General features: G+C 36.8%; 1 long non-coding RNA gene across 6 annotated transcripts in view; it reads right to left on the reverse strand.

The window, feature by feature from the left end:
- LOC103463463 (uncharacterized) overlaps positions 1-21,675 on the reverse strand; it is a 122,578-nt gene that overhangs the window by 52,981 nt on the left and 47,922 nt on the right. For 5 of the 6 annotated variants that reach the window (XR_533516.2, XR_533518.1, XR_001776503.1 and 2 more), the window contains one exon: positions 7,773-7,938. The exons of the other annotated variant lie outside the window; for it this stretch is intronic. This is a non-coding gene — a long non-coding RNA (uncharacterized LOC103463463). The remainder of the gene's footprint in view (positions 1-7,772; positions 7,939-21,675) is intronic. 6 annotated transcript variants of the gene reach the window in all.

Genomic DNA, 21,675 nt, shown 5'->3' on the forward strand with positions numbered 1-21,675 from the left:
GTGGGGGAGCCCAGATAACTCAGTGTTAATCCATCTGAGAGTCATCTGTGCTTTTCTTTCAATAACCTTTGACCTTTCTCAAGCTTTCTGGTCCCAAATCCACTGTTGTTGACGAACTGAGGAGGGGAAGGCAGGAGAGGGAGAGAATAGTCATTTTCCTCTGGATGTTTCCTGTGATTTTGAGAGTTCATTTCTAAGCTTCAAGGTCTCAAAGGGCGTTTTTCACAAACATGGGATGGTGATCACACTATTCCTTTCTGACTAACCACTAAAACTTACCAACAATAATAGTCACAAAAGGTGTTGCAAATTATTGTTTAGTCCCCCGACCCAAACAATACTTAATTCACTTTTAAAGCTCAGGTTCTCCTTTATGCAACAAAACAAAGTATTTGCCTGTAATCACAAGTGTTTGTTTTGAAAGGTAAGAGCACTGCGAATTTGAAACCAATACACTCCTTTCCAAGGGAGCTTTTGGGATAAATAAAAATGAACAAGAAGATAATTGAGTATTAAGCATGGTGGATATTTAGYAATAGACCCAGATGCMTTGAAAATGACCTTTTTTGACACTTTGAAAGGAGTAGGATCAGTTGAGAAAGATGAAATCCTGTCTAGAGTCACATCAGGAAGGAAAGGGAGCGGAGAGGTTGGTATTTGGAGTCCTGAACCTTGACAACCCATCACCAATASTCCTGACCCATGTTTATTTTGTGCATTGAGACAAAAGGGGAAGAAGATTTGATAAGAAGCTAGAAGGGATAGGAAGGAATAGAAAGAATGAGAATATAAATGTGTATCACAATGTCAGTTTTTTACCAAATATGTTTTTTTTTTACATCTTTGGTAAAATTGTCACCATGTCCTGCTAGTATAATGCGAGACAAATAACCTCTGACAAAAGCCAACTCCTCTGCCTTCACCCTGTGGTCCTAGTGCAACAGAGAGCGAGGGTGTGAGCAACGCATAATAGAGCATGATTGACATTGCTAAAACACACTTCCTGGCACTGATTGGTTGTTTTTGACTGSAAGCSGGCATTTCTGAAAATGGCAGTAGGACCAAAGTGAGGAGGAAGAGGAGCTCGATTTTGTCATGCATTATGTGTCTCATATTATACTATCAGGAGATAGTGACAGTTGTAACAGATATGTAAATATATWTTTTTTWAATTTACCCACTGCAGCAGCAAGATAGCACTCAATGTAAATCTGAAATAGCCCACAACCCTTTTTCTTGTAGAAATGATTTAGCTTATGATAGACTACTTTTTATCCCTAAAACTATAGAACATACTATTAATTTCATGCAGTAAAATACACTACGTACTTTTTCCCAGAAAGTAGTTGTCCATGCATGAACTCAAAATAGCGATGAATATTTTTGTTCCCCTTCTTCAGCGTCTAATCTTTACTTTTCACAGAAAGTCAGTTTGTGAGCTTATCATCTTGATGAACAAAAGGAGATTGTGGACCACCCCAGCTCTTGTGAGCTCTCCTTCTGAGCCATGGTCTCTTAAACAAATAAACGCACAGTGATTTAATGATGATTGGCTTTGGGATCTCTTCCACCTCTTTTATCACACAATCAGACATTCAGTGAAGTGCTTATTGAGTGTAGCGTGCAAATGAGAATTATTATCCTGTTCTCAATGCGGTATGTCCACCAAGTTCTTAAGAACATTTTGCAAGTAAATAATGACATTCTGTATCACTTAAACRGTCTTATACAGGCAAATGTAAAATACTAATTTTAACAACCACAAGCTTTAAAGGAATGTGTGTGGACATACAGTAAAGGACACTATAATATCGACATTCTTACATTGAATGTAAGATTTCCTTAAGAGTGGCTTAACACGCTTAAGCTTAAATTAACTGCAATCCATCAATTTTGGTGTATCTCATTTTTTGATGAATGTTTTATTTTCTCTCATAGTATTCAAATCTATTAACATATTATAACAAATAAAGAAATCATTAAATAAGTAAAACATCTAAAACTGCCTTCAAAACAAATGTATGTTTCTGATATGCTTCGTTGATAACATTTATAATAACATCAATGTCGTGTTTTACAACACAATTCATTTCAGCACTTTGCCGTTTGCAAAAGGGATTAAAAACAATTTAGACTTTCTGATTTTTTTAACTAAAAAAAAAAAAATTCCACCAGCTATTTATTTTTCACTAAAAGATTACGACCGAAAGAAGTGCAGGATCCTCCAAAATGAGCAGGCAGTTTAATAAAGATGGATGCATGACTYCATGTCCCTCAACACTGATGATTTTTCTTGTTGATTTTTGCCCGTCACTTGGGAATACATACAGCATGTATTTCAGCACATCTTTGAGACTAACACTTGTAGCGCAGCAAATTGAACTAAAGGACCCACTCCAAACTGTTTACTTAAATTAATCATCGCCCGGGCTTCAAAGTTTGTCCTGTTAATACTTAGATGGATGTATATTCACAACACTAAGGAGAAGTGGCGGACATCTCAAAGAGGCTCTGTTTATGGCTGAAGAAAAGCCTCTGCTGAAGGTCCTGTGTTTTCAGCAGCGCCGCTGCACAACAGATGCATTATTCACCGTTGGCTGCATTTGCAATTCTCATTCATTTTGAATATAAAATGTAATCAGTTATTTTAAATAGTGTATCCGGTAACTAATTTCCTTAGGTTGAAGTGGATATTTCAATATTAAAATACTCTGAATATGTGCAGTGATAAACAAATGTTACCTGTGGTAAACATGRAAATATCACATAAAAATCTGCATCTTAAAAAGAAAGATCTGAATATTTGAAGGCTCTGAGGTTCTTTTCAGACATTAGAGACTAAACAGCTTACATGCTGCAGGTAAATATCTTAGGATAGGATMTAAGTTCCATTCAAGGTTCTTTTCCACCAGGACTAAAACAGATGCAATCCRGTAGAACTTTATCTAAATCCAGGTAAGATGGTAGGGCTTTTGGGAACTAAAAGCAAAGCTTTGTTGTAGGAGGATGCTAAACACTTTTTATTGACTGAATAGCCCTAGCATTTTGTTTTGATCATCTCCAACTTTATACTCCTCTGCATTTCATAATTCCTGAAATTGAAATTTGATTTGATTTGATTTAATATGAAGTTTATATGAAATATAATTCTATTCTTAGCACATATATAGACTTGAGAGTAATTTCTGCTTCAGTCTTGAACCACATCTTCTAAGTTCAAGCGCTAAGTGATATTTCTTTAAAATTTAAGCCCACAAGCCACATATCAATATGCTAATGGTGAGTTTATGTCAAAAACAATTAGGTTTTAAGTTGTTTGGGGGTGACTGGTGACAGAAGTAGAGCGTGTAATCAAAGCATGGGGAAGGGAGATTTATGTCGGCCAGGAGAACCTCAACCCAGACAGGAAGTGGATAGTGTTTTTGAGGTCAGCACGCCACAAGGCATCGACTATGCTCTGAAATCCACAAAAACAGCTTCTTCAGAGTGTGTGTGGACAGAYGATCACCAAATCAAATCAGCACACCTTCTACACTGGCAGTTAAAAATGCTGGGAGCACCTTACAAAATGTAAYTGGTGCAACGAGCAAATTCTGTTCAGTTTTATCATTTAGATYATTTTATGTATGTGTTTCATTGGATGTGACTTTTGAGGATCTAGGTTCCTGAAGCAACAACTTTGAACATGTTTTGAATATGTGTTATCCATAAAAGGGAAAGAAGTGATATTTTCCCAGATAACAAGCAACTATTTTTATTAGATCAGTTATATGGAAGAAATTGTTCAATTGGGGAGAATGGATGTATGTATTTTTTTTTTCATACAATTTAAGCATATCAACCTATCTTTCTTYTTTACCTCATTACCAATATATTCTGCCATGTTTTGTTCCATTTCAGGGTAGAGCCAGTGTTGTATGAACACGTYGTCAATGCTAGCAGTGAGTTGTGATGCTTTCCAGACACTGACAGACTCGTGAGACACACAGAGAGACTTGCACATAATTTCACCACTACAAACTCAGACCCTTTCTCTGTCACATACGTAGCAACACACATTTTTAAATACGTTCTTCAGCCCACACAGAAATGCAGAACCCAGAGTCCTATGACAAACGGKGCAGGCAGTGCTGGAAATATGCATCACGTTCTAAAGACACCCATGGCGAGTTTTCAAGGAAAAATCCATTTCCAAACTGCGCAACTTCATGGATTTTGAAAACGGTCTAGCCAAACAGCTGTGTTCTGTTGCACAATTATGTCTAAAAGAATTTTCTGTTTTAAAAAAAAAATCACTTTAATAATACTACTACATGGTAAAGTAAATTAATTTCTCTCAGCCCGTTTCCCTTTTTTGTACGCTGGATGCCAAATAAAACACAATGAGCACCAACAGTATTTACAGCACAAAGAAAGAAGTCCATCTGTCCAGCAGTATCTGGTTTAGCAGCTATTGTGAGCTGCCCTTCACTAATCAAGTATGTCTGTGGATAGGCGGGCGTTTGATCCCGAAACAGGCGTTTACAAACTCAGCAGCGTGTGTGGGCCACGGCCTACATGGACTCACACACCCTCCAACCGCCTGACACACACACACACACACACATTCAGCCAGTCTACAGCCACAGAGGCACGTTCCCACAGTAACTGCACAGCACATGTTAGTTGGATCACTGGTAGCACAATCAACAGGCTGCAAGACTTTTTAAAACCCCCTTAAAACTTCAATGTAGCAGTTTTTCTTACCAGAATTAAACAAGAAATAGAGAAAAAGAAGAGAGGAAGTAGTGGGATAAATAATTAACCTTCGATATTCAAGTCATGTAGCATTAACTCTGCCTAATCCTACTCAATGTTCTATTTACTGTTATGGAATGAGAGTCTGAAGCAGAATCTCTGCTGTAAAAACGTGTATATGAATGAAACTGAGAGTATTTAATACAGTATATTAAGTATTTCTAGTAGCAATCTGATGATTTTCTCCCTTGGAGAAAGTTATCTGTAAATTATTCATCCGATCAGGAATACATTTCCTATATGTCTGATTTAGAAAAAAAATCTGAAAAATAAAAAATAAAAAATTCACAATTTAAATCACACAGTTATTTGACTTTAATAAATCACTTATTACAATTTGTTTCAAATCAATTCATATCATGCAAAAGCAAATGCACTTCAGCTAAGTTTCACTGCATCGTCAGTATAATAAGGTAGTGTTCTGGCAGCAATGACTCCCCTGGAGCTGATCACAGACACTTGTGACAGCCATTGTGAAACTAACTTCTGAAACTCAACCGGAAAAAAAAAAGCTTTCTGAGTCTCAGAGGCTTCAGTTGGCAAAAAAAGAAAAAAAAAAAAACTGGCAGAAGGGAAAACAACTACCGAACAAAACTCCTTGACCAAAAAATAAAGTCTGAAAAACTATTTGCATCGTTACAAATTTCTTGCAATTTTATGTTTATGTCACACTTATATGTTTCAGATCAACCAATAAGTTATGAGGCTAAGATAATCTAACTGGGTTGGTCGCCCGAACGGGGAAATTGCAAGTCAAGTTAGGACGCTTCCAGTGCTCTGAACACAGCACAGATTTTCTAAGGTCTCATCTTCATCTCTGTCTGAGCAGAACAAAACCTGCAGTTTATAAGTTTTCACTTGAATTTTAAACCAGGTACTTACTAACTAGGTTGACATTTCAAGATTGACTCCAGTTAATTTATTTCTAGCTAATAAAGGCTCCCTGGCAGAATAAGTGTCTGTTGTTGGCATGCATGCTGTGAAACACTACAGTGATGTGACATGTGTTGGCAGATAATTTAGAACAAGTTCTGGTATTTCTCTCCCTTAGGCTCATCAGCTCTCAGCTTCAGATTTCCCACTGTGAGGTCTTAATCACTCATAAACCTGAAACTGTTTCTGTGAGCTGTATGACAGCATTATGCAGAAAGGGTGAAAAGAACAACAACAACAACAACAACAAAAAACAATCAGCAGCATAATTTAAACAATTTCAGTACACTTTACTGGAACAAATGTAGCAGTTTAGTTTTACTTCTTTTGCCCTTGGAGGTTATTGATCAGTCTAACCTTTCAGGATTGGCTACATCTGGATCCTTTTCATTGTTTTCCCATCTTGACTGCATTTGCAACGCTATAAAATTAACTATTCTTCGGTGCACGCCAAAAAAGTTTCAAGACATTTTACACACGTAAAAGAAGGTCGTTTGGATTTTCAATTCTATCTCATCTTCCCCCAAGTGAAGAACCTTAATAAAATCCACGGAATCAAACATGAGAGTCTGCAGGATGCAGATTGTGCAACACTGAGTGTCTGTGCTACTGTATGTTTTCATGGCTAATCATCATGAATTGCAGTGGATGGGTTACAATGAGCACGGTAAATTAGACACATTAGCGCAGCAAGCTTCTGTAGAATGCACCCGAGCTGTCTGCCAGATTTTCCTCTGGAATATCAATCAGAGTCGCTTCACTATGATGACGAGTGGAGCTACAGCAGCATGGCAGAGATCACTCAGTTGCTGAGAGGTTTTACAGTTTGGAACTGGAGTGTATGTTTTTTTTTTTTTTTTTGCAGAGAGCTTGATGTTTTGCTGCCTCTTACCCGAAGCATGTTTTAGTGAAATAGTTGACGAATATAGAGAATTAATTTGCCACTTAAGTACATTTGGGAGACATGGTCTTATGTGTTTATACAGGAAAAAAATAAATCAGTAAAAACATTTTCACTAAACTAAAATATTTCCAAAAAGCAATGCATGGAATGTTACTGCAGATGTTATTTTGGATTTATACTCGTCGACTTGCAAAATAGCTTATATGTGAAAGAGGTATGTATGCAATCAATTATGTGAAAACATTTTTATCTTTGACATTCTGTCTCATTTACCCACAACATGGTGGGTGAATGATGTTTTTTTTTTTTTTTTGGGCAGCCTGCAACATATGTACAGATTAGACTCGACAATGTCTTAGATGTAGATTTAGAATATGATACCATCTATATATCTATATTTGTATGTATACATTTTGAAAATCCTCTGAGTCAGCCAGGGGGGAAAAACATCAAAGCTCCACATAGACTTAGCTTCAATCGAACCCCCAAAGACACGAGCTTTGACTTGGACTTGTTTGGAGTCTGGCTATTTACCATCACTTCATCAAACTTCCCCAGTGATCCGTTTAATTGTCTACTTCTGTTTTTAATAGTGACGATAGTAAAAAAAAAATAAAAAAATCTGGTCATGTATGATTTGTTGACAGTAAATGTTTCATAATGGACATTGCCAATTACATTGGCTGCTCATTGCAGCCCTAATTTCTGCTCAACTTTAGGGGAAAGACGGACTTGTTCTGTGACAAATGGTTTAAATGTTATATTATTTCCTTCAACTTTTTTGGGGGGTTGGTTTTCTGACCATGTTGCATAATTTTAAATGAGATAATTGATAACTTAAAAACATCTCATTCAGCAAACATTTTAAATCTACCTTTCTAGCTGAATGGGGTGGTGGATGTCATCCCATCTGCATATAGCACACCACATCAGACATTAAAGCAACCTTTCCACTTAAATAGATTACTCTATTACATGTGCTTAGAATTAAGAGGGGAAAAATCCCCATTCAAACATCTGTGTCCATCTGCATGTATAACATGTTTTTAATTTTGTGTGTATTTCACAATTTACTACAAAACTGTATGAGAATAAATGTTTATTTATACCAAAAGAAGAAATAAGAGGCAGAACTGACCACGTGCTTTGCGTGCAGATCGTTTTCTTTTGCTCCTTTTCCAGTTTCCCAGAGTCTATTTACAGCAGCCGTGTCAGGAATGCTCAGTTCCCATCTCACTGAAGTCTGTCTCCCATTATTGCTGACAAACACTCTTTTCAGGAAATTTCTGTCTTCATTTTTCATTCTGGGCACAAATACACAATCCAGGTAGGCTCATAAACATGTGTAGGCGAGTACACAAACAAAAACAGACCAAACACCGCTTCATTTTGTGGTCACTTTCCTCCTATTTTTCTTTGCTTTTCTTTATTTATGCATTTTCTACTTCATCAAACCCGTATACTCACCCTTCACAAACCCCTTTCCAGCCACATCAAGCTAAAACACTGGGGGGAGCAAAATAGAGTGGTTGAAAGAGATGGGAATTCAAGGAAGTAGACTGTAGTTAAGATTAGAATTGGGGGAAAAACAAGGACACAAGCAAAAAAACCAAAAATATGAAAATTTGTTAACAGTTCCCTTTAAATAATAATACACTGTTATTTGGATGTGGCAAAAGAGGTTTCCCCTGTTGACAACCAGATGGAAATGATGGTTTTATTCAAACCCAAGAGGAAATAAAAAATGACAAGTGACCAAACAAAGATTAGCATGTTTATTTGTTCTACACAAAACTATAGTTGTGGGATGTTCCATAGACTTTCTACATGTTGGCGTGCAAACAAACTGGAGCTTAATCACCAGTACATTGCAATGTGGGGCTTTTATGTTAACAGTGTAACATAAGTGTTGATTAAAAAATCATTTTAAAGGTCAAATATACAGAGGCCATTGTTGTAACATAAAACCAGACATGAAAAGTTGTTGAGACATGGCTGTGCACGTCAGACCAAAGCAGAAATTACATCTCTGAATGATGCTGGAATCACAGTGGTAAAAACTACAGTATTTGGAACAATGGTGAATTACAGCCTCATCGAGCAACAAAGGACTTTTAAATCCTTCTATAAGGATAATATAAAGCCTCTAGATGCATTTTGCATGCCAAATAATTCCAGTATTTCATCAGTTCCTAAAATTAACGCGTAATACTTTTGGTAACGAATTCAGTAGAAATGTTAACTGCATTGCTAATCTTCTCTTTCATTTTAAACTTCAAAATTTAAACCTTTCCTAAAATGTTGCCAATTGCATGTTTGCTCTTGCTGAACTAAAAGAATCAGCTGCACCAAGGCCACATGCTACTACACCTAATCTGGATGCTTCTTAAAGAGTAGGCTGCTTTCACTATATAATTCAGAACTTATGAAATAATAAATTTTTCCCTGCTAGACTAGATGCAATATTTGGCAATGAAAGGAAATGTCTCACATGGATACTATAACACTAAAGAACACAATTTGTAGACGCTACCATTGACCTTACACAACTTTCCACTATGAGAAAACTTTCTTTCCTTAACTTGTTTTAGTAACAAAATCTTCCAAAGCAGTTTAAAAACTTATGATGCTTTTTGTTTATTTGATGTTGTTGGCCTAAAGCAGTGATATATAAAGTCAGTTCTCCAGGGCCAGTATCCTGGATGTTTTAGTTCTTTCCCTGGTCCATCTCACCTGAATCAAATATTTGTTTATTGGCAGGCCTCTGCAGAACATTTTGATATGATGTGAAGGTTAGTTGGTCCATTTGAATCAGCTGTGTTGGAGCAGAGATACATCTAAAATGGACAGAGCCCACGAAAACAGAAGTTGGACACAAATGGCCCAAAACAATGGACTTCATCATTTCATTGTCTTCCAGAGTCGTTATGCAATTGTCTATGTGTACTAAATCCATGCTTCTCAGTGAGATGTGCAGCTGAAAAGGCTTGTTGCACTGACAATCTAAATCAGCTGTTGTCTAAATGAAAGTAAAAACCTGATCAGGACATTCACATTTGGAGGAGCAAGAAAATCCTATCAAATTTCAGTCCACAGGCACACTTCAAGAGCGAACGTGAGAGAAAGGCCAAAACATGAGCCACCCTCACACACAGAGTCAACATGAGAGCTAGCGGGTTAATCCTGTTTCAAACAAGCTTGGCTTAACCCTCGTCAACTCTACCAAAAATACTGGTCTCTTCATTACCCAACACGGAGTACTGAGACTTTTTACATATACATTTAAGTCCGCTAATAATGTGCCTTATAAGCAGGGACTTGCAAAAATATCTACACCCTTTGACGCTTTTTGCATTTTGTCAAGTTACAACTACAGATTTATTTGTATCGTTTAGACAGACAGACAGACAGAAATGATTGCTTGCTGGAGGCGTGAACACTGTTGAAGTTTTAAATTTTGCCCATGCCATGACGTGATGTAATGCATCAGTTCGACGCTATGAAACTTACTGGAAATTGCCTGTGCTGTAAACAACTATCCTCCAATGCAAAGAAAGACGTGCCAACCCAAAGATGGCTGTCAATGTTAATTGAATATTTGGAAGCCTGGCCAAGAAGTAAGGAATATTAGTGTCTAAAGGCAGATTACTATTCTAAAACAATGCAGAATATTGACATGAACAACTTCCCCTTCTGTTTGCTGACTGAAATTGTACCAGAGGATTCCACTTCAATGAGAAAAAGTCCAGATTAAACTGAGAAAAGATATTAAAATTGAGCAAGAATTGCATAGGTAGGCCATAACCAGGTTAGATACACCCAAGGCTAAAGTATGATGCTGCTTTGACAATGTTTTCTCCCAGGATTCCTCTGTTTTTAATTTCATTCATTGTTTACCTCTGACCACACTTGCAGAACCTGATCCAGCATGATGGTGAGAGCATATTATTTTAAGGGTGGTTTGTTCAGAGTGACTTTGAAAATATAGGGTTACCAAAATCACTATTGTTTTGCATGTCGGCCCAAAGCATAGTTTTTGATTTCATTAGAATTTATTTGGTAGTGACAAAGTAACGGGGGCTGAAAACAAATGCTTATAAAGCGCCATGATTATATACTACCTTATGTTGGTTAATAACATGAAGATAATTGAAGTTTATTGATGTAATATAACAAAATGTGAAACTTTGAAAGAAAATTTTGTGGCCTGTGAAAAGAACTGTAGCTACACATATGCATATTAGGTCTCTACATAGCATTGGGGCTTAGAGCGTTATTTGTTGTCTCCTTTCTACAGTTAAGCTACTGTGTTGGTGGTCCATAAATTCCATAACATTATACAGCTTTCCTTCCTCAACTTAATAATATTTATATCTGATGTATTCTATAAACACGCACAGACAGGGCAAGTGATGCTATGATAAAAGAAAAGACATTACACAATTTCTACATTTCTGTCATGCATGTCTTTAAACCTGCATACAAATAAACATACACACACATCAACAGGCAGAGTCATCTGGTTCTTCTCACAGTCAGCACAGCCTGTATTCGCCTCCCTGACGATTCTTAACTTTATACATTCATATCTCCATCAAAGAGCTTTTGATGGCGATAACTAAACAACTAAACACTCGTACAGCTACGCTAGTCAAGACACCACTACATATGTCAATGTCAGTGGTCCAGATTTTGCCTTGTAAAATATTCAAGCTTACAATGTGACAACTTAACCTGATGTGTGGAAACTCAAACACTGATGAATAAAAAGTGACCCTGAGTTGGCTGACCCTGCTCATTTCTCACAAAATGTCTGCTGGCATAAGCTCTATCTCACAAAACTTGTGATTTTGTAGCTTTTCTGGACACATTCTTCTCTCGCTTGTCTGCATTCATCCATTGAAATGCTAAAATCTCTCACTTTTTCTTGTGTAAAGTGGATTTTTAAAAACCTAATAGGTGGAGCAAATGAGGACTATAGGCAAAGTTTTGAAAAGGTGAGTTTATAAAAAAACACAGCAGGTTTTTAATAGTTGAAAGATAATTCGCTTGGAGAACTCTGCAATGTTTACACTGTAAGGCATCTGAAAGAATGCGGTACATTTTGACTTTCAAATGATGGCTTTACTTTAATGTGGTATGCAATTGAAGTTCTGGCATTTCACTTCCAGAAAGATAAATGATATTTGTGTTTTGGCGCCTGCAGACAGTTGGCAGTAGCTTCTATTAAAGCTGTGGGGTCCCACATCTTTAGAAACCAACTTCATGCGCTATTTGTACATACAGTTGTGTAAAGGTTAGGGCACTGTTTGTGAACTGGTTCATAAAAATGATCATATTCAAGCTGCATTAATTCAGTCTTGAGTAAGGTGTTTCTTTTAATGCACTGCACCTCTTCAGTTATAGAGAAAGTCTTAGAACTTTCCTGTAGACTGGATTACAGAATGTTAATGAGTGTGTCCTCAGATTTGACTGAAAAGCATTATTGATATTTTTTCCCTGTTATTTTAGTTTTATTGCAGTGATTGGATTTGTTTTGTGTTCATTTTATAATTGTGTGCTTATTTTAATTATTGCACATACCCCTTCTTCTTAAAAAAGAAAAAAGAAACACAAACAAAAAACACAAACACATGCATTGCTGTGTATTGCTACCTATAATGTCAGTTATGAACTGAATAATATTTGCCAATTGTGGAAAATATATTTCTTATGCAAAAATATAAATATATATATTTTGTATTTTTTTTTTTATTATGAAGAAGTTGCACAATATCAGGAAAATATACAATTGCAATATTATTGCTGAAAATTGTAAAGACCATATTAAGTGTGGTTAATGCTGACTTTGTTCTGATTTAACGTGAATGCATGACCCCTCAAGCATTAACAGTTATATATATATATGTAGATGCACAAACGCACATATTTTTTTCACAGATATTTGTGAAAAATTAAAGCAATACTGGATGGAAATAAGTCGTAACATTGCAGAAGCTGTTTAAACACTGCTACTGTGAATGCCATTTCGTTGGAACTAAAGAAGCACCAACAAAATATTACAGCGTGGCCTTTTTTGGTGACAATTATCTCTTGGTCAGGCAGTGGATAGACAGAGAAAAATTAAGACATTGTGTGAGTTTTAGAGTTTGTGCTTATTCAAACACGTTTATAAAATAAACGTTATGGTTGAGAGAAATGGAGAATAAAAACTAAACAAACTTCTGGCTGAGTGTAGGGCAGAAAGGTTGAGACAAGGGGAAAAGTAATGAGTGAACTGGATGTAATTAACCTATACTCATCCAGAAAAACAGCATTGGACGAGGGATTGGGAGGGCGAGCCGCGCAGTCTCTCGGCTGAAGCTTGTAGTTTTGAGACTAATTAGGACTGTGCTACAGTACAGTGTGAAGGGGTTCCCATGTGGGTTCTTGATATGTTGGCTGTGTACACTTGCAGACTGCTCATTTGTGGTGAGGTGAGACAGCGTGAGACCCAAGAATCTGAAGAGAAGATACACAGCATAAGACAAACATAAGCAAGTTCTAGATGGGTGCAGCAGTCTAAAAACGGTAAACAAGGAGAGTAAACTAGAAATAAGAGAATGAAAGAAAGGTGCATGCCAAGAAAAGACAATTGTTTAAGTAAGATTAACTTTTTTTTACCTTAGAGCAGTGTCTGTCTTGCAGAAACTCWACTCAAACTTGTGACAAATAACACACCATTAAGAGAATCTTTTCTGTACTCTCTCAGCGGTGCCCCACCAACACTGTTTATTGTGGGTGGGRATGGTGTGTCAAACTGTAATTGACATAAAAAAAAAAAAAAACATTTTTGTTTATTTCATGGGGACATTTTTTTATTTGATTGTTTATTAACAGTATTTATTTATTTTGAATGGAACTACTGTCCATACTCTTCATGTATTCTTCCAATCACACTGCAGTTGCTGCTATATTCACTTTCATCTTAATAAGCCAGTCAAACAAYGTGTGCAAAGCATAGATTGTAATACTGTTTTGCACATTGCATCACACTAGTTGAGGGCCTGTTGTTGCCAAAACTATTGGAGAGTTGGTTTTAAAAACTTGACAAARCAATTATAGACATTATGAAATTAGAAACACACTGTTGAAAGGGATTCATATATTTAAAATATATATGSAAATTAGCCACCCATTAGTGTTTACTCTGTCACTTCATGGATATTACATATTTGCAAATATTGCTAATTTCCCTCTTTCCTTACCAAATTTATCTCTATAAAATAAGATGTTACTTAATCAGAGCAAGAGGAGGTATTTGGAAAGTTATATCTAAATATAAGATAACAGCTGTACCACTGTCTTTTGAATGATTCAGTTAAGCACAGTTTTTTCTTAGTTTTTTTTTTTTTACAAAGCATCCATCATACTGTAGGGGATCTGATATTCTGTCCAATATGCTTCCAGCCCTAAATTGTTAATGCACAGCAGCCTCAGTTCATAGCCTCTTCTAGGCTTTGATCTCATTTGCATCTTTAGAGCAATCTCACACACACCACATTAAAATCTTGGTATTGTCAGGTGGGGGAGGAAGTGGCATCCAAAGTGAATCATGTAGGACYCTCATACATGCATACATCAACACAGAGTGAAGATGAAGAGCCCTCCAAATTCACTCTGATACTATGACAGCAAGCTTGATGTGTGGGAGCACTGTGAATGTGAGAAGGAGGAGGGGAAGGCAGCCATGCACATTCTGTGGATTCATTACATGTTTAAGCAACTGTTATGTTAATTCATTTTGCTTTGGACCAACACTGTGACAAAATAAATCTATGGACACCATGTAGGCCAGAAACCTAATAAAAGAAAAACCTGATTTTTACACCAATATTGTCTTGTGATCCCAAGAAAACAAAGTTTCTGTTTTTAAAATATCATGAAAATTAAGAACATCCAAAGGATGTGTACACTTTATACACGGAGATCTATYTGGGGAAAAAATCTCTTTGGTCTTAGGTACCCATGTATTTCTTTTTGTTTTTGTCATTCGACTTTATTATCCAATTCCAACAATACAGTCCTTTTCATAAGCTCTGAAATGACACTGTTAAATACAAGATCTTRCAAGAGCTTATTACTTCGCTGTACCATCAACTCATTGACCGCAGGACTGATTGCGTTRCCAAGAGAGGCAATTTTAGGATTTTGGAGCAATTGAGTGACTTGTTTTAAATAAGATAATTAACATGGCTTCCCTCACTTCTTGTGGGATGTTTCCTCCTATTAAAGGATGTAAAGATCTAAAATGATAGGTCATCTAATAGCAAGGTTTTAATGATGTGCATTAGCATTTTGATAGTATGTCTACACCCACTAATTTCCACCTCTTCTAACTTGGAAGTTACCAAGACAGTTAATCATATGAGTAAAAAACATTTGATGGTTTCATAATACAGTTTCTTCAGTTAACCATATGAAGACTAGTTAAGCATGTTTGTTTGACTGATAGTAAAGTCTTTTGCCTATGTAGGGAGAGAACTACAGCCACAGCTGGCCTCCAGTGTCTCCGACTGAAGAACATGCTGCAATGTTGCCTCCTTACAAAGATCCTTTTGTTTCTGTGACTAGGGGGGTYTGTGCTCCTCTAAGACCCACCCACTCTAACTCTTTCCCTCCACCTTCCCTTATGTGTATTAAGCATGTTGATTCCCAGTCCAAATTGGTTCCCCTGTTATTAATCCCAATCACCCKTAAAACATCGRCCACGGTGCACCATTAAGTCACATGTGCCTGCCGCCCTGAACCCGCCAGATTGGCACACTGATTCTAATTAATTAATTGCATCCCAGGTGATTTTTCTTTGAAATGGAAAGACAAAAAAGGAAGAGGGGAAAAAAACGGGCTGGATCCCACAGGCACCACCAAATTGGCAACAAAAGCTCCCAAGGAAAAGAAAAAAAGGCCCAGTTCATTACATCAGGGAGAGACGGTTTCATGTAGCAGCTTCCTAACTAAAGCTGTGCCTTCCAAGACCAAAATACTCGTCTTTTTTTTTTTTTTTTTTTCTTACTAACTTGCGTGTCTGCCACTCACAAAACCCTGCCAGAAACACACTGTGGAACAAACCCGCAACAAATTGATAGCACATTTAGGTATTCAGGATTATATTTGCAAGGAGAAAAAGTGGGTGCTTTGAGTGAATTACATTTCAGGTCAGAGAGTTGCTGGATAGTACATARGCTATTTAGCATAGGACTGTCAACTACTTAAAAACCACATGAGTCAATTTTCAATATTATCCCCTCATTTCAAAGTCAAATGGTTCCACCTTGCCTTCCAGTTTCCTTTCCTGCTCCAGATTCTTTGACACTTTCAACATGGTTAAATGTTCTTCTTTTTTTTTTTACCTCTCTGGCAATATTGGAGTGATCTGCTGACATGAAAAAGCTTGAATTTGCACTTCTGTTATGCCCCATGTGTAAATATTGATATCCATCAATAATCTTACACATCATCTCTTTCTGTGCAGTTCATTTTGAGCGGAATTTGAGATTGCAGAAGTGGCATGGTTGCATGGAGCTGTGAAATTATGCTGAGAAGAGTTTTGATCAAGCGATATGGACTGGGTGATTTTTATTTTTTTTGTCTACACAGGATTTTGATTTGCAGTTCAATTTACAATCATCGTTCAGTTGCTTCCCAAAAATAACTCGTGCAGTGTCATTCAAAGTCAAAATATTACAACTGGGCATATTTGACAGTTGGAAAATACGTGAAATGATAAGAATGACCTTGATAAAATATACATTTAATATAWGTATGTTGTGAAGTCTGTGAAGTCTTGCTTGTTTCTAGTGGCCTTTATTTGAGAGAGGTCAGACAGAAAGGTGGGTTATCAGAGAGAGGGGGGAGTCATGCAGCAAAAGTCATCACACCGGGAATCGAACCTGTGACTGCCACATCGCGGACTAAAACCTTCGTACATTTGTTGTGCTTTACTCCTTTGCCATCGCTGTTCCCCATTTAGACKTTTTTTTTATCTGCTTATAGAAACTAGCAACTACATTGGATTAACTAGGTTTACTACTAATTTCTTCTTTTGTGTAAATACAATGTAACCTCTTGCAAATGAAACTAATTGATTTTCTTTTAACATATTCCATATTTAAATAATAATATATGAGTTTTTACTTGAAAACAGGAAAATTACTGCAAGCTCCGGTTGGCAGGTTGTGCTTTAACCATTTATCTTTGCATRAACAGATGCCACCTTCTTTTTCCATCTCCTTATGAATTTCAGAAGATCAAATTTCCTGGCACATTCTTCTGCCCAATCTTACAGAGGGGCTTCCTCTCCCTATATTAGCACTCATGAGGGTTTTGGCATACTTCTACCAAGTGAGAGGTTAGAGAGAATTACTAGGCCGGGGAATTTCCACATTGCTCATAGTGCAAAAATGAGGAATTTCATGAAAACAAAATGGCACAGAAGCAAGCTGTGCTGGAATATGGAACTTGTGTATCCCTTCCTGAATGTTGAGTTTAATAACAAATGAGAAGTAAATACAGTTGAGTGCTTTTGTCTTTTCTGGAGAACATGGATCAGGTAATGTCGTCTTTTAGAAAACTTCAAAGTTTATGAGGGGAAGATTCTAATGATGAATGGAAAACCAACAAATCCACAACAACTGTGTGATGCAATTTTGTCACTATGGACCAAAACCTGAGAGGCAGCTTTGACAATTACTGTCAGCTGATAATAATTGAGGGTGTTCTACTGATTAGCAAGGGTCCCATCAGGTACAGGTGAGGTGTACCTCATAAAATGGCAGGAGTGTTTAGATTTCTCAGCAGATAAGATGGGTTGTTGTCAACAGTCAGCTAGAAAGAAGCTCCAGCTGGATTCAAAGATGTTGCTTTAGAGATGGTCAAAACAACAACAACAAACAAAAAGAAACACAGGAGTGCCTCACTTGCAGGTTTGCATGCTGAGTGCATGTTTTCCATGATAAATGTCCTTCAGTTTATTCAGAAGATGGACTTTAGCATTCAAAACAGTTATACTGTAGTTTCCTGCATAAAGTCCTAGTCGGCTCACAGCTCTGCTGCCTGGCCTCCATTTCCAAGGAAACCATGTTTTGTGGATCCTCACATTTGACTAATGGTCAGTTGTTTGAATTTATTTTACATTTATTTATACAGGTAAAGCTGTTTGAGACATAAGGTCTCATTTGCAAGAGCAACCTGTAATTGGCTGCCTTGTTAGCAAGGCAGTTAGTCATGCAGCTTCTCTTCCAAAACAAGTTGTTCTTTACCTTCATGCCAATGATTTTTATTCAATTTTTTTAAACTCCAGAATGCCTGTTCACAATCACAAACCTACATTTAAGGGACATTCTGACCATAATGTGCAATATTCACCAGTCAGAGTCACAATACTGATAAATTATCATCAGGAAGAGTTTACTGGAATGACTTGATGCTTAGAAATTTAATCTAGACTTTCGTCTGTGTCTAAATCGTTTCCATTTTCCTTCACAGTTATCACAAAATTTTAAATACCCTGGAATAGTGTAATTTCTGTGAAGACAAAGTGTTGTCAGTTGACGGTTCTCTGCAGCGGGCAGTGTCTCACAAAGTTTTATTGACTGCAGGTCAGATCTGTCAACAGGCGAGAGAGGTTCTGCAGAACAGAAAGATACATGACAGATGAGCTGCTGCAAAATTGTGTCTATGCTTTAACAGGCCACAAATAACCAGCAGCTACTGTAAGTGTACATTGACGTGCAGAGCGTGATGTCAGATCCGAGTCATATGAAATGCAGAAGAGCTGCGGTGCAAAATGAGGCACTGAGAGAGTTCTGGTTTGTGTAAGACACAAGTGTTGCTCACTCAGAAACAACGTTGCCTCTATTTAGACAGTTTGAAACACACAGCATGGAATTACAACAGAGCATGTCATGTGTTTCCACCTATTCTGCTGAACTGCTCCAGGTTGAGGCTACAGCTTTTTCAGGGTTGAGCAGCGCTCCTATGGGGAACCCTGCGGTGAGCCGGGTCTTCAGCAGCGGAATGTGGAACGGAATGCTAGTCTCAAAGGGCCCAGATCCTGGACACATATTTATTTGCTCATTCATCACTTTTAGATGAACTCTGACCCACTACTGTGTGCTTTTGCTTTTTTTCATTCCCAGGTCCTCTTTTTTGCTTAGGTAGATATGTTGACACGCTGAGACGGTACAGATAAGATGAACATGCTGGAATTTAGTCTTTTGAGTGCTTTTGCTGTGGTTGCTGAATGTACAAAGTTATCTCTAGTTTAATATGAGCAAGAAGATGAATGACTGGCTGCATGTATGGAAAAGGTTTTTGATGTGTTCTCAGTGGTCGGTACCCTTCTCCAGTGAAATTCTATTGGGAAATCGTGGTATGGAGAGGAAACAGATGTTTTTGGTTCCCAACGTGAACACATATGAAAGGCCGAGGTATAAAGGAGTTAAGTGAAGGAAAAATGTGAGACTTTATAATGTATTTTCAAATCCTCTAGTGAAAATAGGCCATCTGAGGCATAACGTGGCATGTAAAAAGTGGAAACCATACATTCTGTCCTGGGAGACAAATCAGTAATCACRAGATAAAAAAAAAAAACACCTGCAACTAACGGATCTCGGTGTAAACCTATGATGTTACAAAAGACAATTTGTCAGAACTATCTGTCTGATTTTTAATTTAAATGGAACTTTTYTCTTTCTTTCTTTCTCTCTCTCTCTCAAATTTCAAACCAATGTCATTTACCATGTCATAGCTAAATGACAAATATTTTGTTATAATTGTAATTAAAGTATTTTTTGACAAAATTGCCAATTGCCTAACTGCTTAAAAATCTGATTTCATAGGAATACATTTGATAAATAATGACAACATGGAGGTTACCAATCTACTTGAACTTTATGCAGAAATATTTAGTTATTTGTACGTTTACAGACGGGTTCTTTCTGCCGTTTCTTCCTAATATTCCTTTCACATAGATGTTGATATAAAAATGTTTTTTAATTACTAAAAAATAACTAATCACTAATTATAAAAAAACAAACAAACAAACTTGTATTAACTGAAACCTTTATTTAGCAGAAAAAAGTGTAAGCCAGAACAAAAAGCACAAAGAAGAAAAATAAAACCTCCAAAATGTGCCTGTTTGCATGCTAATCACTTATACTGTAGATATTAAACAATTTTAATCTTCAAATTTATCTCAAAGGTTCACCTCAGCTAGACAAGAAGACAATGAGCCCATATTTTGTGGTCCATAAGCCAACTTACATTTGGAAAGGGACATTAAGTTTTCTTTTCTAAAATGAGAAATATGCCCTGTTCTTGTCAAGAAAAAAAAAAAACAAGTCTCTGATGATCTGGGGATTACAATGCATGAAACACTGGTACTGATACAGAAATACATGATGAAACTTTGGAAAGCTCTAAGCTATAGTGATGCACAATAGGACACATCAGTTCTATCTTTAAAGTGTTGTCACTAGCAGAGCAATATAGACAGAGTGAGAGCGCTTGACTGTTCTGTCACAGTGAGAATGTCTTTTATGTGAAAAGTAAAGCTGCATCTTGAGAARAATCACAGACTATGAAGCGGCAAGAATATTGTCTTCAGGATGAATATTGGCAGCGACAATGACTTTGCCTGTTGTTTTGTAATCAGTGTTTTGCCATTTCATTATCATTGAAAACAATCCGTAAGTCCTGTTCACACAACAACAAAAAACTCATTTCATTAATAATCATCTTCCGATAGGTAAGTATTTTTGACAAAATTCACAGTTGAGAAGCGACTCACATATTTAAGAATATTTTCATTCAATAAAGATTTCATATTTACAGTTCATCACAGCGTGCATTAATTTTGATATTGCTTAAGCATTTACAAGTTGGCCTTTTCTAGCTTATTTACATCTGTTTATTGCGCTTCTGWTCTCTTTAGTCGCACATCAATTTTAAAGTGTTTCAACTCTCTTAAAATAAAATCTGATTGTTATCCACRCAACTTTGTACTAAACGTTTCAGYTTACATCATATATTTACTCATTTGCGGCACCATTTTATGATGAATGCATTTAATTTGGACCAAATTTGTGAGCCATGTAAAGAKTTTTATTTTTTTGGGATTCGCTTTGTTACTGTAGAAAMCGGGGAGTGAATAGCAGGGATAAAACATGGCCATACACTGTAGTCAGCTGCTTTACAGTGGAGCCATAAACATCAGATGCTCTTAACATCTGCCAAGAAAGAAGCAGGGAGATTTGTGAGTCAATCTGTTTCTTCAGGGCAAAACTGCAACCATCTGCCACTGAATATGTTAAACATCTTATATCTTAACACACCAAGTGCATGAGATGAACTTTTCAATCCCAAAGTTCCAGCTATATCTCACTCAAGCACATCTTGTTGAGTAAAAGTTGGCAGAATGGTCAACAGAAAAACTATTCACCGATAAAAACCCAACAGAACTGAAGTTGTAAAAAAACATATTTTTAAATGTCTTGGTGTCCATTTTTATACACTAAATATTCAGAAAGACTAATTTATTTCTGAGAAAGTTTTGCAAATGTTTAGTGCATTTAAAAAACTATAAATTGTAAATGCTGATGCACAGTAACTTTTTTTTTTTTACTTAATGACTTTGTAATGCTAATACTGAAGAAACAACTTGAAGGAAAATGCATGAAATCTGATTAGATCACAACTGCTTGAACAAAATCAGCAGCTCTCGTCTTTGAATGTCCACTGATGTCAGACTCCTACTGCTATCAGTGACAAAGTGCCTTTCCCCTGGACATAAATTAATAGGTTCAGCTTGACATCAGYCTCCAAGGTTAAGTCTATGGTGTCAAAATGCTGAGGCATTTTGGTTACAAAAGACTTGGTGACTTGGGAGTCTCACATGGACTGATATGGACAGATTCCAGACATGGTCAAATTTTGTAAAGTCCAATCTGAGATTAATAGAATACAGTCAGCTCAAAGCTTGCATCCTTTTGACAATCAGG

Source organism: Poecilia reticulata, linkage group LG4 (assembly GCF_000633615.1).
Source record: "Poecilia reticulata strain Guanapo linkage group LG4, Guppy_female_1.0+MT, whole genome shotgun sequence".
Classification (NCBI taxonomy): Eukaryota; Metazoa; Chordata; class Actinopteri; order Cyprinodontiformes; family Poeciliidae; genus Poecilia; species Poecilia reticulata.